Raw genomic sequence first — 14,296 nt, 5'->3', positions numbered from 1 at the left:
AGAACTTGGCACAGCACTCCAAAAGAGACACTATCTCACAGCCATGTAAAAACTTCCTCCCTTCCACATAAAATCAATCCTCCATTGTCTCCCTAATTAAATTAAGGCCTTTTTCTGGAGAACCTAATTAGAATTAAACTACACTTAACAATCTTTATAACCTTTAGCTTAGTCTAATGTTAAGCCACATGCTAAAGATATGACAGTCCAATCAAAGTCCCAAACACCTGGCTGGCCTTGGAGGCACCCAAGCTGTGTCCTTTTATGCATTCACCTTTACGGGTAGGGGCCCAAAGTGAATTTAGGAAAAGAAAAAAAAAAAAAATTTAATTGCTACTTGATGCTCCCAGGACACAATGTGTACAAGTTTACCTGACAGTTGAGCTGCATACAGATGGCTATTTTAAACGTAACTAACTACTCTTTCCTTAGAGACATCATTCCAGTGTGTCAGTTAAGTACAGCCTAACACCAAGGAAGGTCACATCTCTTCTCTGGCCTCCATCCTGTTGAATCTTGGGGGACAGTATTCCACTTATTCATTCACAGTTTTGCTTAAGTTTTAGGAGTTTTCATGGTTCTGGAAGAGAGTATGCCTGACTCAAAGCAACAGATGACAGTTCACTCAATAGGGGAAAGGAGCCAGAAGAACTTCATAAACTAGTTACCAAAGAGAGGACCAGGCAGGCCCTGCTGCCCCCTGGACCACTGGAACCTTGACTTTCTTTTCATGGTCAGTGCTTACACAAACAGGCTTTAAAATCAATCCTCCAGCCAGGCGTGGTGGCGCACGCCTTTAATCCCAGCACTCAGGAGGCAGAGGCAGGCGGATTCTGAGTTTAAGGCTGACCTGGTCTACAAAGTGAGTTCAAGGACAGCCAAGGCTATACAGAGAAACCCTATCTTAGGAAAATAAAAATAAAAATCAATCAATCCTCCATTGTCTCCCTAATTAAGGCCTTTTTCTGGACAACATAATTAGACTGCTGTAAGAACATTATCAGAGCTCAACTTTGTTTGCTCCCTTTGTCTTGCTAGCTAAGCCATAGCAGAGCAGCTACTTTATGAGGATGATGACAAAGTGTGGGTCCTTCCCCCTTCTCAGGTAGATAACTGTGACACCTTCCTTACGAGCCCTGTGACTCCAGTGGAACCATCCTAACATATAAATCTGTTTGTTCCTGTCACTCTGGCACCCAAAGCTCCCATCAAAATCAACTGCAAACTGCTCTGATCCTGTCCGATAGAAGCTTCTTCTCAACCCAACCTGTACTACTCCAAACAAACATGACTAAAATTTCGATTCACAACATCCAACTTCTCACACCTCCATGTCTTCCCAATACCTCTCTCAAGGGGACTAATTTCCTCATATGACCTAGTCCATTTCTGTACTGTTCCTGGGCCAAGCATTTTTCACGTTTGAAGGGATTTTTTTGTTGTTTGTTTATCTGGTTTTTTAATAGGGATACACAGTGGTGAAAAGAATAATGTAATAAGCTATATGTTGCCTACAAAGAATGAGTAATCTGTCAAGCCTTGAGCCCAGACACCACCTCTAGGTTTCCCTAAACACACTGCTGTTACACAGCCACTGTACTCATCACACAAACTGGCCACTAAGCTGTTCTGGTCTCACTCCTTACAGATATACCTTCAAGACAACTCCTGTTCCAGGCACAAAACTGCTTTTAACAAACATTCTGCAAATGAATTAACTAATAAACCACCTCAAGAACAAGCTGGCAAAACCCAACAGGGGAGAAGAACGAATCTTTAGCAGTAAAATACTAAGTGGGGAAAAGACACTAACTTTATTTACATATCACTTCATATAGTAATTACACAGTAACTTCAAAATCTGGCATCATAAATGCTGCACAGAAAAGGTCTTGACTGGACAGGAACCAAATTAACTTACTGAAAGTCAGACTCCAAGCCAAGAAGTGTTTAGACAACCAGGCAGTAATGATGCACACCTTTAATCCGAGCACTCAGGAGGCAGAGGCAGGTAGATCTCTGAGTTTGAGACTAGTGGTTTATAGAATGAGTTCCAGGACAGTCAGAACTACACAGAAAAACCCTGTCTTTGGGGTGGGGGGTTGGGGGTGAGGGGACTAGAGACACAGAGACAGAGAGATGGAGAGAGGGAAGGAGGAAGGGAGGGAGGGAGATTGAACAGACTACTTACTTAAACTCAGGTCTATAGTTCTCAGAAACACTTTTTTTGGCCAGGAGTAATGGCTAACATGTACCTCTGTACTTTGGAGGTGGAAACAATAGGACCAGGTGTTTAGAACTAGCTTCAGCTAGAGTGAGGCCAGCTTAAGCTACAGAGTGAGATCTTAGGAAAATGAGGAATGGGGCTGGAGAGATGGCTCAGTGGTTAAGAGCACTGACTGCTCTTCCGAAGGTCCTGAGTTCAAATTCCAGCAACCACATGGTGACTCACTGCAGGTTCAGCTATGATCTGTGTTCCAATCTAGTACCTGAAACAGCTTGCATCTCAACAATCAGCCCACAGTTGCCCATAATGAGATCTGACGCCCTCTTCTGGTGCATCTGAAAACAGCTACAGTGTACTTAGATATAATAATAAATAAATCTTTAAAAAAAAAAAAAAAGAAAAAGAAAATGAGGAATGTTTTTCCTGTTGGTCCTAGTTTCACTTCTGCTGCTGTGAAAGAATGTCCTGACAAAAAGAAACTGAGGGGAAAAAGGGTTTACTCAGCTTACAGTTCCTGGTTACAGTGCCCCTGAAGTCAGAAAGTCAAAGCAGGAATTGAAATAGTCATATTCAAAAACAAGAGCAGAGAAAGAGAATGAATGCATATTTGCTTATTGCTCAGCTTATTTTCTCTACTCTTAACCCAGGCAACGGTGCCACCCACAGTGAGATGGGTCTTCCCACAACTTGAGACAATCCCCTACAGACATTTCCATAAACCAACCTGATCTAGATCACCCCTTCCTGAGACTTTTGACTGTGTCAAGTAAATAAAACTACTCATCACGTTGTTACAGATCTACCTCTCTCTGCAAACTATAATGAAGCACGATGTCTTCAATACTGTTGTCTGACGTAGGAGTAAGGTGGGATTTAATTTCTAACCCATTAACAACATTTTCAAATTAATGCTACTTCTTATGGGGAAACATACAATAGATACCACTAGGCTGTAGCTTTTGAATAACTACAAACTAAATATATTGTCTTTCCTTTTTTGTAAGTGTCAGTCCTTGAGAAATCAACAAAGATTAAACAGCTTAATTAACAAATGCTATTGAAAGGCAAGACAGCTGCACCCACAGCATGACCCTCACATGCCAGCTAAGCTGGCACAATGCCAGCTGAAGGAATCAACTTTTGAGCTTCAGTACAGGTAGAATAGAGTCCAAAAGCCAACAGGGCATATTAACACCTCAGCTTCAGCCAGGAAAATGCACACATACTTTCAGGAACAGATAAAAATATAAGAAAAATTCTATTAACTTAAAACAACTTACAAGCGGTTTTGCACACTAGGTATATGGGATGTTGTCTATTCCAGAGCAGCAAACCACTACCTGCAGGCCAACCCAACCTCACTTGACTCTGTACAACCCATGGTTATTAGATTTTACAAGACTAAAGGAATGATAATAATGTATCATTCACGTGAAAATTACATGAAATTTACACTTCAGAGTTCAGGAATGAAGTCTGGTTGCTCACAATTAGCTCATTCCTTTATTAGCACCCTTCTGCACTCCAAGAGCTAGGCACTGGTGATGCAGGTGTCATGAATTACTGTGTTTCATTTTAACAGGAGTACCAATGTTATAGCATATATGCTCCCAAAGCAAGCTCCTCTTCTATATATCTAAGTATCAACCCGATTCAACACAAAGAGCCAGCAATATCAGACAGTAAAAAGGGATGATGGCAAAGGTGATGAAAGCACAGAAAATGTTACAACATTCTGGGGTCTTTGTGCAACATGGGGAGGAGTTAGTTTTAAGACCAGGTCTCATGTATCCCAGGCTATCTTGGAAGAATGCAAATTTCCCACTCTCTTTGAGCTGCAATTTAACAGGCAAAGATGTACAGATAACTGAGTACTTTGAAAACTAGAAAAATGTAGTGTAAACATTTATTTTTAATAACTGTTATCTTTGAGAAGCATTTAATTAGGCTAAGCACTACACCATCCTAGAGTATGACACAGACTGCATCATGTAATTCTCCCGACAAATAGCCTAGGGCTCTATTATTTGGCCCATTTAACTAACAAGGAAATGTAAATGAGAAAAATCAACAACTGAACCCAAGATCAAAGGGCTGCAATATTGAGCCCTTTATCAAAGCATTCTCAATGGTTATTCAACTTCCACATTCCCCTCAACACCTTGACCTTCCACAGAAATCTTGCTATTCACAAGGTGGACCCACAAGCCAATGGCTAAGGCACTGTTCTAGCTATGTTTCTACTGCTACAATAAAGACCATAACACTGAAACAAAAGCCAGATACCTCCATAAACAGGCTGATTTAGAGCCTCAAGTAAAATAAGATCTACAAGTGATGTGTGTACATAGACATTAAAATTTGAAAATCCTAATTTAGCACCTGTCCATGCTATCTTGAGATGTTTCTCCAATTCAAATGCATATCCTTGTACAGAGCCTATTTGTTTTTTTTTAATAATCATTTATTTATTTTATGTATACACTTTAGCTGTCTTCAGACACACCAGAAGAGAGCACTGGATCCTATTATACATGGTTGTGGACCACCATGTGGTTGCTGGGAATTGAACTCAGGACCCCTGGAAGAGTAGTCAGTGCTCTTAACCACTGAGCCATCTCTCCAGCCCAAGCCTCCTATTTGTTGCTTGCTGAGATTCCAAACCTAACGGTACACCAGGACCAACAGCCACTCCCTGGGCTGCCCAGGAAGCAACCCAGTTTTTCTTCTGTTCTCAGTTTGCTCCTTCATTACCTCATTACAGAATCTAAACCACAATCCAGCTTTCTGAACCCTCCTTCAGAGTAAAGGACAACTAGGCAATTAGGAATGTCCCAAGTTCCTTAGAATGGGAAAGTATAATAGCCACCAGGAGCAGAAGGGACAGTGGGGAGTGCTTCTGTTACATGCTCAGCTCATAACAACTGGAGAATAATCTCAAAACTGGAGGTGCATGTGTTACAGAGTCTCCAACACATCCCTAACAACCCTTACTACCAAGCAATAGGATATACTTACATGAGTTATCAGAGGTCTTTAGCTTTCCTGTCAATAGTTTGTGCTTCTGCTGCCTCTGGGTTATTAGAAACTTAACTGGAGATACATCAGTCAATCTGTACACAACCACCAACACCTAGGCTTGCCCTTGCTCTAGCTCCTCATTCATCCTCTCCACCAGGTTATTCTCCTCTTAGCCCCTCAAAGTGAGTAATATGGATTTTCTGCCAGCCAAAGCATTACACAGCTCTGCTTGGCAGTACACCCAAAAGTAGGGACATTAGGGGCAATGAATCTAGAACACAAATCAATACAAACTGAAAATGTTTTCACATCTTTCATGACTGATTAGAAAATGAAATACACACACACACACACACACACACACACACACACACCATTTGCAAGCTTGATAATCCACAAAGAGGCCAGACTAGTCTACCTAGTAAGTTCCAGGCCTTCCAGAGAAACCTTGTCTCAAAACAAAACACTGACAAGGTGGGCACACCACAGCTTCAGTCACCATCTTTACCTCTGAGCCTCAAAAGAGTCTTACAAACCACTTAGATTCATAGCTTACCTTACATCATAAACAAAAGAAAAGAAAAGAAACAAAAAATAAAATAACTCAAAATAAGGCTGACAAGATCGCTCTATGAAGGGCTGATGAGATGGCTTAGCAGGTAAGAGTTCCAGGACAGCCTGGTTTACAAAGTGAGTTCCAGGACAGCCAGGGCTATACAGAGAAACCCTGTCTCGAAAAGAAAGAAAGAAAGAAAGAAAGAAAGAAAGAAAGAAAGAAAGAAAGAAAGAAAGAAAGAAAGAAAGAAAGAAAGAAAGAAAGAAAGAAAGAAAGAAAGGAAAGAAAGAAAGAAAGAAAGAAAGAAAGAAAGAAAGAAAGAAAGAAAGAAAGAAAGAAAGAAAGAAAGAAAGAAGAGAGGACAGGAACCAATTGAAACTATAGGCCACAGCGGACCGCAAATGCATAAAAAGATGTACAGCCTCATTATTACCAGGAAACGACTATTTGAAGCCTCAGAGCAGTAACACTACAGAAACCCACCAAGGGTGCAGAAGAGAGATCAGCCAGGAGCAGAAAAGAGATCAGGGAAGAATGGCCAGTGGGAGAAAGGAACTTAAGCACAGAACCACTAACTCAAAGTTATTGAAAAGCTCTCTGGAACAGGCATTCTGAGAATATTAACAGGGGACATTGGCTACTACTGACTGTAAATTATAACTCAACTTCACTGAATCAATTTAGACAGAAAAAGGCTGTTCCAGATGTGTTTCTCTTGCTATCTCACTTCTGTTATTTTTGCTTTCACAGTTGATGAGAGAGACAAACAGGCATTTCATATCTCACTCATTGCTTGAATTTGGGATTGCATGACCATTAGCTCTGCTCCTTCTCTACCTCTGCAACTACCTTGATATTCTAAAAAGTCACTTAGAACAAAGTCCTCTAGTCTGATAGACTCCCTCCAGACAGATGGTCTTTTATCGTTATTCTCCAAGTACCAATACACTGACAAAGACCCCTGCCACACATCTTTTCCCAACCACCACCACAGTGCGTGAGGAAGCTCTGAATCACTTAAGAATACTGAAGAATAATAGAGCCCTTGCCACTGAGCTTGCAACAGTCCCTTCAACAGATGCACTTCATTCTACATAGGGCATACAGATAAAAGGCGAGTAACTTATTTTCATCTATGCAGGTTCTTTACCTTTCATTTAGCCTTTTATCTAAAAAGAGGTGACATGTGGCCAAAAGGCCAAAGAAAACGTACTAAACCAAGTGTGCCTGCAACCTCAGCACAGAGAATGGGAAGATAGGTGACATAGGAGAAGAGAGGAGGAGAAGGAGGAAGATAAGTGAAAAGAGAGGACAAAGGAAGAGGAAGGGTGGATGGATGATTTATATGAATTCAAAGCTAAACTTAAAATCAATTTATACAATACTGCTTCATTAGTCACCCAAAGGCTTGGCAATCACCCTGACTTAGTAAATGCCAGCCAAGCTTTTGGACCAAAACAAAACCACCAGGGAATTTAAAACTTTGTCTTAAGCACCAACATGTACATTCTATCCTATTTGCCAAAAGCTACACACCCAGGAACCACACAACCTGTTCTTTCAATGCAAATTGTTCATTTAAATTCCAAACCAAGACCAAAAGACTTAAGTGGTCTCGGCATAAAACATGGTAAATTAAAACGTAGTTAAGGTGTTCTCAAGATTCTGGGAAATACTAAAAACAGCCACGACTGAGAAAAATGAGAGCAAACTCACTGGCATATCTCAACTCAAAACCAACATTTCAAACTGCTCTAAAAGTGTAGTTCACAACCTTATTATCCATCTGAGCTCCCAGACAGCAAGCTCAAGCATTATTCACAGTCTGACAAGATTCTAGGTGAAGGCAATGTTTCCTGCTGTCACCACTTGAAATCAATGGGAGACCTAGAAGAGGCTGGATGGAATGTGTACCTTTTGAGTTTCCTCTGCAAGGTACAGCAAGGCTAAGGGAGGCCCTGACAAAAAATGAGGAACAGATTCTGTACTCAAATGCTAGTTTCTCTTATCAGTGAGGACACTGTCACCTGTGGCTCAAAACACTGCACATGGATAGCATCCATGCAGTGAAAAACTGTGAGCAGGTCACAGCACACTTGTAACTGCCACTTTCCTGTACGTGGCTGTAGGATATGTCAAGCCCTTGAAAAAAAAATCCAGTTGATGAACACAGACTATCCTAGAGCTTCTGGCATCCCATATCCTTCTATTTTTTTCATCTTATTTTCTGAAGTGCTAGAGATTGAACCCAAGGCCTTGCACACTCTAGGAAAGTGATTTATTACTGACCTACACTCTCAGCATGGATCCTTTCTAAATCCCACTCATTTTGCCTCACTTTGAACAACTGCTTCCCTCAAACCTGAGTTGAATCCTAATATGTAAGACTAATTCCTATAAAAACCAATTTCTATGAAAAAAGAAACTCAAAACTGTCAAATGGCACAGAAGCATTTTTTTTCTGATCCCAGTAGCCTGAGTGACCCAATTCTACAATAATTAATACACCTAAGGTTCTTCCAGTCACTCATTCAAAAGGACTATGTGACAGAAACTGGGAATGCAGTGGGAAATAAAAGGGTACTTCTGTCCTCTTGGAAGACACTGAATCCTCTAATAACATAGAACACACAAAATTGTTCACAAAGATGATCATATGGCACTCTGGTCAAGTAAAAGCAGAAACTGTAAGTGCCTACAGTCACAATGGAGTCCAAGATACACAATGATAGGAATTGTAACAAAAACTGTGTCAAAAAGGAAACCACAGGGCTGTTGAGATGGCCCAGCGGTTAAGAGCACTGACTGCTCTTCCAGAGGTCCTGAGTTCAAATCCCAGCAACCACATGATGGCTCACAACCACCCATAATGAGATCTGAAGACAGCTACAGTGTACTTACATATAATAAATAAATAAATAAATCTTTAAAAAAAATTAAAAAAAGGAAACCCCAGACACAAACAACCCAAAGCAGAACTTCTGAGGTCCTTTTGACAAAAGGCTGGGTTTTGGTCCAGTGGCCTCAAATAATGGAATTGAGAATAAGTCTTTAAAACATGATGGAAAATCCAGATTCATAGAATGAATAAACACACATCAGAAATCTTTATACCAGTGGTTCTCAACCTATGGGTCATGATCATGGGAGGTCAAATATAAGATATGCTACATATCAAATATTTATGATTCATAACAGCAAAATTATAGCTATAAAGTAGCAAGAAAATAATTTTATGGGTAGGGGGTCACCACAACATGAGGAACTGTATTAAAGAGTTTTAACATTGAGAATGTTGGGAACCAGCTGGGCGTGGTGGCGCATGCCTTTAATCCCAGCACTTGGGAGGCAGAGGCAGGCAGATTTCTGAGTTCGAGGCCAGCCTGGTCTACAAAGTGAATTCCAGGACAGCCAGGGCTACAGAGAAACCCTGTCTCGAAAAACCAACCCCCCTTCCAAAAAAAGAATGTTGAGAACCATGGCTTTACAGGAACACAGTCTGTTAGAAATTATAATTTTCGCCGGGTGGTGGTGGCACATGCCTTTAATCACAACACTTGGGAGGTAGAGGCAGGCAGATTTCTGGCCAGCCTTGTCTACAGAGTGAGTTCCAGCCAGGGCTACACAGAGAAACCCTGTCTCGAAAGAAAGAAAGAAAGAAAGAAAGAAAGAAAGAAAGAAAGAAAGAAAGAAAGAAAGAAAGAAAGAAAGAAAGATAGATAGATAGATAGATAGATTGATTGATTTCTGGGAGTTACTACACAGGAAAACTCATGCCTTGCCTCTGAAAGAAACACAGTTTTTCTTTGCTTTCCATAAACTGTTCCCCTTATACACATTAATCCAAGAACAATCACTCACAGAAACCCTCAAGGCTGTGTCAGCTACTAAAACAAGTAAGCACCATCAAGCACTGCTCCACCCTTATAGATCTGTATTGAACTAATTCTTAACTGACTCCAAATAACCAACACTTTGATACACTCAATGGTTAGTCTATATTGTGCTGTCAGAAGCTCTGGTACTGAAAGTGCCAAGACAGAATCTACTTATCTAAACTTCCCAGGTACCATCACTCACATTCTGAAAACCAGTTAAGCTTTGTCCAGTCCCGCAGGCCCTGGGTGGCCATTTCCCCTCCAGAGCTACCAATATGGGCCAGGAGACCCCCCACAAGTTACTCTCAACTTCAACATCCAGGTCTTCTGTGTACACTAGGGATGTTAGAGCACCTGCAGGCCAACAGTTCTCATAGGAATAACATTGAAGCAAAATCCCCATCCAAGGCTGGGAAGGAGGGGAAAACTCTCCCAGGTTCTCCAAGGCAGTGACACACAGGGGCCCAGTGGTAAGATCACTCCCCTATTATAAGATGATTCCAGTCATTTTCTTTCCAGCAAGGGGAAATCTTCATCAGCAAGTTCCACATAGAACTACTTTAATTAATTTTAAGGCTGATAAGGAAACATCTTCATGTCCATAAACTCTGGTCAACACTAGTAATGCTCTCTTCCAGCTCCAGCAGCACACTCACACAAATTCTATTTCCCACTTCCAAGATTGCAGATTAGATACAACAGCACCCACTAAACTCCACTTAAACTGAAAGCTGAGTCATACAGAATTCTCCGAATTATATTTCCATACTAGAACCCAGTAAAGATAAAATCTTTAAGAATTATAGATAATAGGCTTTATAATCAGCAATACGATCTATCATAATTCCTAGAAATTAGTACCAGAAACTGAGATATATAAATTTCATTTCTTGTACGTGAGGCTGCTTTTCTTCCATAAGTCATAAACTTTTTGCCAAAATAATGTAGAGGAACAAAGCCAAAAAGGCTCAAATATCCACTATTAATACAGTGGTCAAACACACCTTCTCAGTGTAGTCTAGTGAAAGCGGTGAGTCTCAGGGGACCGGGAGGAGCCTGACAGCTGTACTCTTAAGGACCCTGGAATGTATCACTACCAACACACACACACACACAAAACACACACACACACACACAAAACACACACACACACACAAAACACGGCCATTAACTCTGCCAGCCTTTTAAATTTCTTCAACTTAAGTAATTCTAAAAGTATCAGGAAAAGATCCCAATAACAATTTATTGCTGATTATTTTAGGAATCTTAGTAGAGGAAATGATAATGAAAATATGTATTCTAAGTGGTAGACTCCAAGATTTAAAGCAAAGCCCACAGAAACCATAATTGTCTGATTATTTTGATCTTTGCAGTGCTAGGGCTCAAACGCAGAGCTTCATGAACACTTGCTACCACTGAGCCACACTCCCTATATGCTTCTCCAATTGTGGTGACTATCATCACCACCACTGCTGCTACCACCGCCAATGATGACCTCGATGATGATGACTACGACGTCCACCCCATGACCCCAAAGGGCTGGTAAGATAGCACCACAGGAAATAGCACTTGGCTGTAATAAGCCCAGCAACTTAAATTCAACCTCTGGTAGAAGGCAAGAAGCAACTCCACAAAGTTGCTCTGACCTCCACACTTGCACTGAGGCACACGCCAACTTGCACATATATCATACACATACACACACACAAATAATGAAAAAAAATTAACTTTTAATGTGACAGAATTTAAAACAAGAAGTGACCCAGGGGGCTGGTGAGATGGCTCAGTGGGTAAGAGCACCCGACTGCTCTTCCGAAGGTCCAGAGTTCAAATCCCAGCAACCACATGGTGGCTCACAACCATCCGCAACGAGATCTGGCGCCCTCTTCTGGAGTGTCTGAAGACAGCTACAGTGTACTTACATATAATAAATAAATCTTAAAAAAAAAAAAAAAAAGAAGTGACCCAGGTAAAAATTCATCTAAACCGAAAATGTCTATTGCAAACTAAAAAGATGTGCACACTATATGAACATGTTGAGTCACATCTTTTGAAATTCATTTTTAATTATTTTCTCAAAATTAAGACATAAGGGGGGAGTCGACTCAAAATTTCTGTGAACAAAGTTCCTACTTCTCTTACTCAAATTAACATCCCAAGAAAGGGCAATGATGTCAAAACTAGTTTTATTGCGTTATACAGTGTAATATAAAATCCTTTCTTCCACACGCTCAATCATCTTTAAAGCAACTCGGGTTAACACTGTTGTCTTTATTTTCTGAGGGAAGGACCGTGCCACTGATCAAACTCCGAGCCTTTCACACTTAACACACACAGAGCTAACTGCCCAGCCTACAAATGTCTTTTAGATCTCCAAATTCCTATGGAGAAGAGTTATCTAACCAGCTCCAGAACAGGGTTTTGAGGACTGGGGGATTATGTAATTTCCAACAACAGGATTAGAGAGAGCTCCAAACTACTTCACATACCCCGCTTCCTCCGTGCTGCCTCCTCCCACCCTTCACAGCTACAGCTGGAACTCCACCCCCAACACTTCCTTGTTTAGTGGGCTGCCAGCCCCAAACACAGTAGGTCCCATCTACTCTAGGGAGCTTGCCAAAGCTGTCCTGGCCCAACACTATGGATTTTGAGCCAAAAGGACTTACCTATCCAGGCATCATCTCTGCGTAAGCCACACAGTCCTAAAAGCTGTGACTTGTGGGTCCCTCCCAAACAGAAGCCACCTTTGCCTGTAGATCACGATCACGTATAAGTTAGCTTAAATGACAATGTCCCTAACAAGATTCTTTCCAGGAAAATGTACTCTTGTAGCCTTTTAATAAGCTCAAGTGTCTTGAAAGGAGGCCAGGGATCGGCCCACTTACGACAGCCACAAATATAAAACAAGTAAATTCATAATGATACTGGGAATCATGTCTATGTCCCTTAAAGTTTCCTGTTAGGACTGGGGGCGTGGCTTTGTGGCCCAGCACGAACCCCGTGGGAAGCCCTGGTGTTTCATACCCAGGGGAAAAAAAAGTTCACGTTTAAATACTACACGAAACTCAACAGTATCACTGAGTGGAAATATTATCTATAATGTATCTCCACAAAAATTCGGAGAATGCTAATGTTAGATGAACTAGCTCTTTTTATGTCTGCATTCACAATACTTCTGTCCCAGGTCTCTGTTCAGAGACCTGTCTTTGAAAGGAGACTTTTCATTCCTCAGTTTATAAATTACACACACACACAGTGAGGCGCTGCTATTTCACTTCAAGTAGTAATAACCCATTACCACAACCATGATAAAGCTTCCATTCTAAGTAGAAATGCCAGCGCTGGTCAGAATTTAAAACGAACCCGCAAACTCTTGCAGTGCCTTCAGCTCCAACCTATTTCAACCAGTTCCCATAATCATTACAGTATTGCTATTATCTTGGTCCCACTGCCAAACACCCAGCTGCAGTCTAACTATGCAAGAATGAGACACTGTTGAAATGGCTTTCAAAAAGAGCAACTTTCTCCTCGGCGCATTTCTCCGCAAAAATAATAATAATAAATAAACCTTACAATTAAACGACACAAGTGCGCACACAGACACGATCGCTCCTCCGAGCGGTGCCACAAAAGCAGCCGGCGAGGACCGGCGGGGACAAGCAGCGCGCCGTGGCGGGGCTGGGTCGGGCCGGAGGGAACTTGGACAGCACAATGACTCCGGGGTTCGTGCGGTCGCACTGGAAGCCCCGCGCCGGCCACCCCGCCGCTGCTCGGCACTCCGCCTGCCACCTCTTTTGTTTTTCGGCTTTCGGGCCTCCCGGTCCCCGCCGCGCCCGCCCCGCCGTCCCGGACCCCGCGGCCTCTCGCGCCCCAGCCCCGCGGCCTCCTCAGCCCTCGGGGCCCGGCCTGACGAGGAGCGAGGCCGGGGCGCGGTGGGGGCCGTGTCCGCCGAAGCCCGCACCGCGGCCCGCGCCGCCCAACGCCCTGAGCCCGCGCCTCCACGGCCGCGGCCCGAACCCCGCACTCACCGGCCGCCGCTGGGCGCGCGAGGCTGAGGCAGATAGACGGCAGCGGGGCGGCGCCCGCACCGGCAGCCGTGCTCTCTCCCACGCGCACGCCGGGCGCACGGCGGTCCGGCCGGCGGCGGTAGCGGTGGCGGCGGGCTCGCGCCCTCGGGCCGTGCTGAGTCGGCGCGGGCCCGCGCGTGCGCCGTGGCTGGGGAGCGCGCGCCCACACCTCGCGGCGCGCAATGCCTCACCTCAGCGCAGAGCTCTACGCCTGCGCAGTGCGGACCGCGCCTGCGCAGAGCAGTCCGACGCGCCCGGCTCCTAGTAAAGTGTATCCCAGCTGTGCGGGCGTGGCGACGTCCGCGGATAGCTCTGTTCCGGGATGACGAGGTGGCCCCTGTGGCCGCCCCAGGGTCTGCGGACTAGGCCTGGGTCCCACACAGTCACAGGAGATCCTCAGCCGCACACACGCCGGCCCTGATCTTCTCCAGGCTTCACCGCTTCAATAGAGGTTCATGGGCTTTCTGTAGATGGGGAAACTGAGGCACAGAGAGTATTTTAATGGATCTCTGAAGACGGTCCGAAAGATCGTTTAGGAGTGCCTGGG

At 43.3% G+C, this 14,296-nt stretch overlaps 1 protein-coding gene across 9 annotated transcripts in view; it reads right to left on the bottom strand.

Moving 5' to 3' along the window:
- Window positions 1–13,885, bottom strand: part of Ptk2 (protein tyrosine kinase 2) — a 201,255-nt gene extending 187,370 nt beyond the window's left edge. For 7 of the 9 annotated variants that reach the window (XM_029470110.2, XM_029470112.2, XM_085832006.1 and 4 more), the window contains exon 1: window positions 13,711–13,863. The gene's annotated coding sequence lies outside the window, so the exon portion shown is untranslated. Of the gene's footprint in view, window positions 1–13,255; window positions 13,355–13,710 lie in introns of those variants that run through there. The other 2 variants (XM_085832008.1, XM_085832004.1) reach the window with 2 other exon arrangements.
- Between the last annotated feature and the right edge of the window lie 411 nt (window positions 13,886–14,296).

This window comes from Mus caroli, unplaced genomic scaffold (assembly GCF_978045245.1).
Source record: "Mus caroli unplaced genomic scaffold, Mus_caroli_1 scaffold_16, whole genome shotgun sequence".
Taxonomy (NCBI): domain Eukaryota; kingdom Metazoa; phylum Chordata; class Mammalia; order Rodentia; family Muridae; genus Mus; species Mus caroli.
Note: the sequence above shows the minus strand (reverse complement) of the source record. Positions and strands in the feature narration are given on the sequence as shown.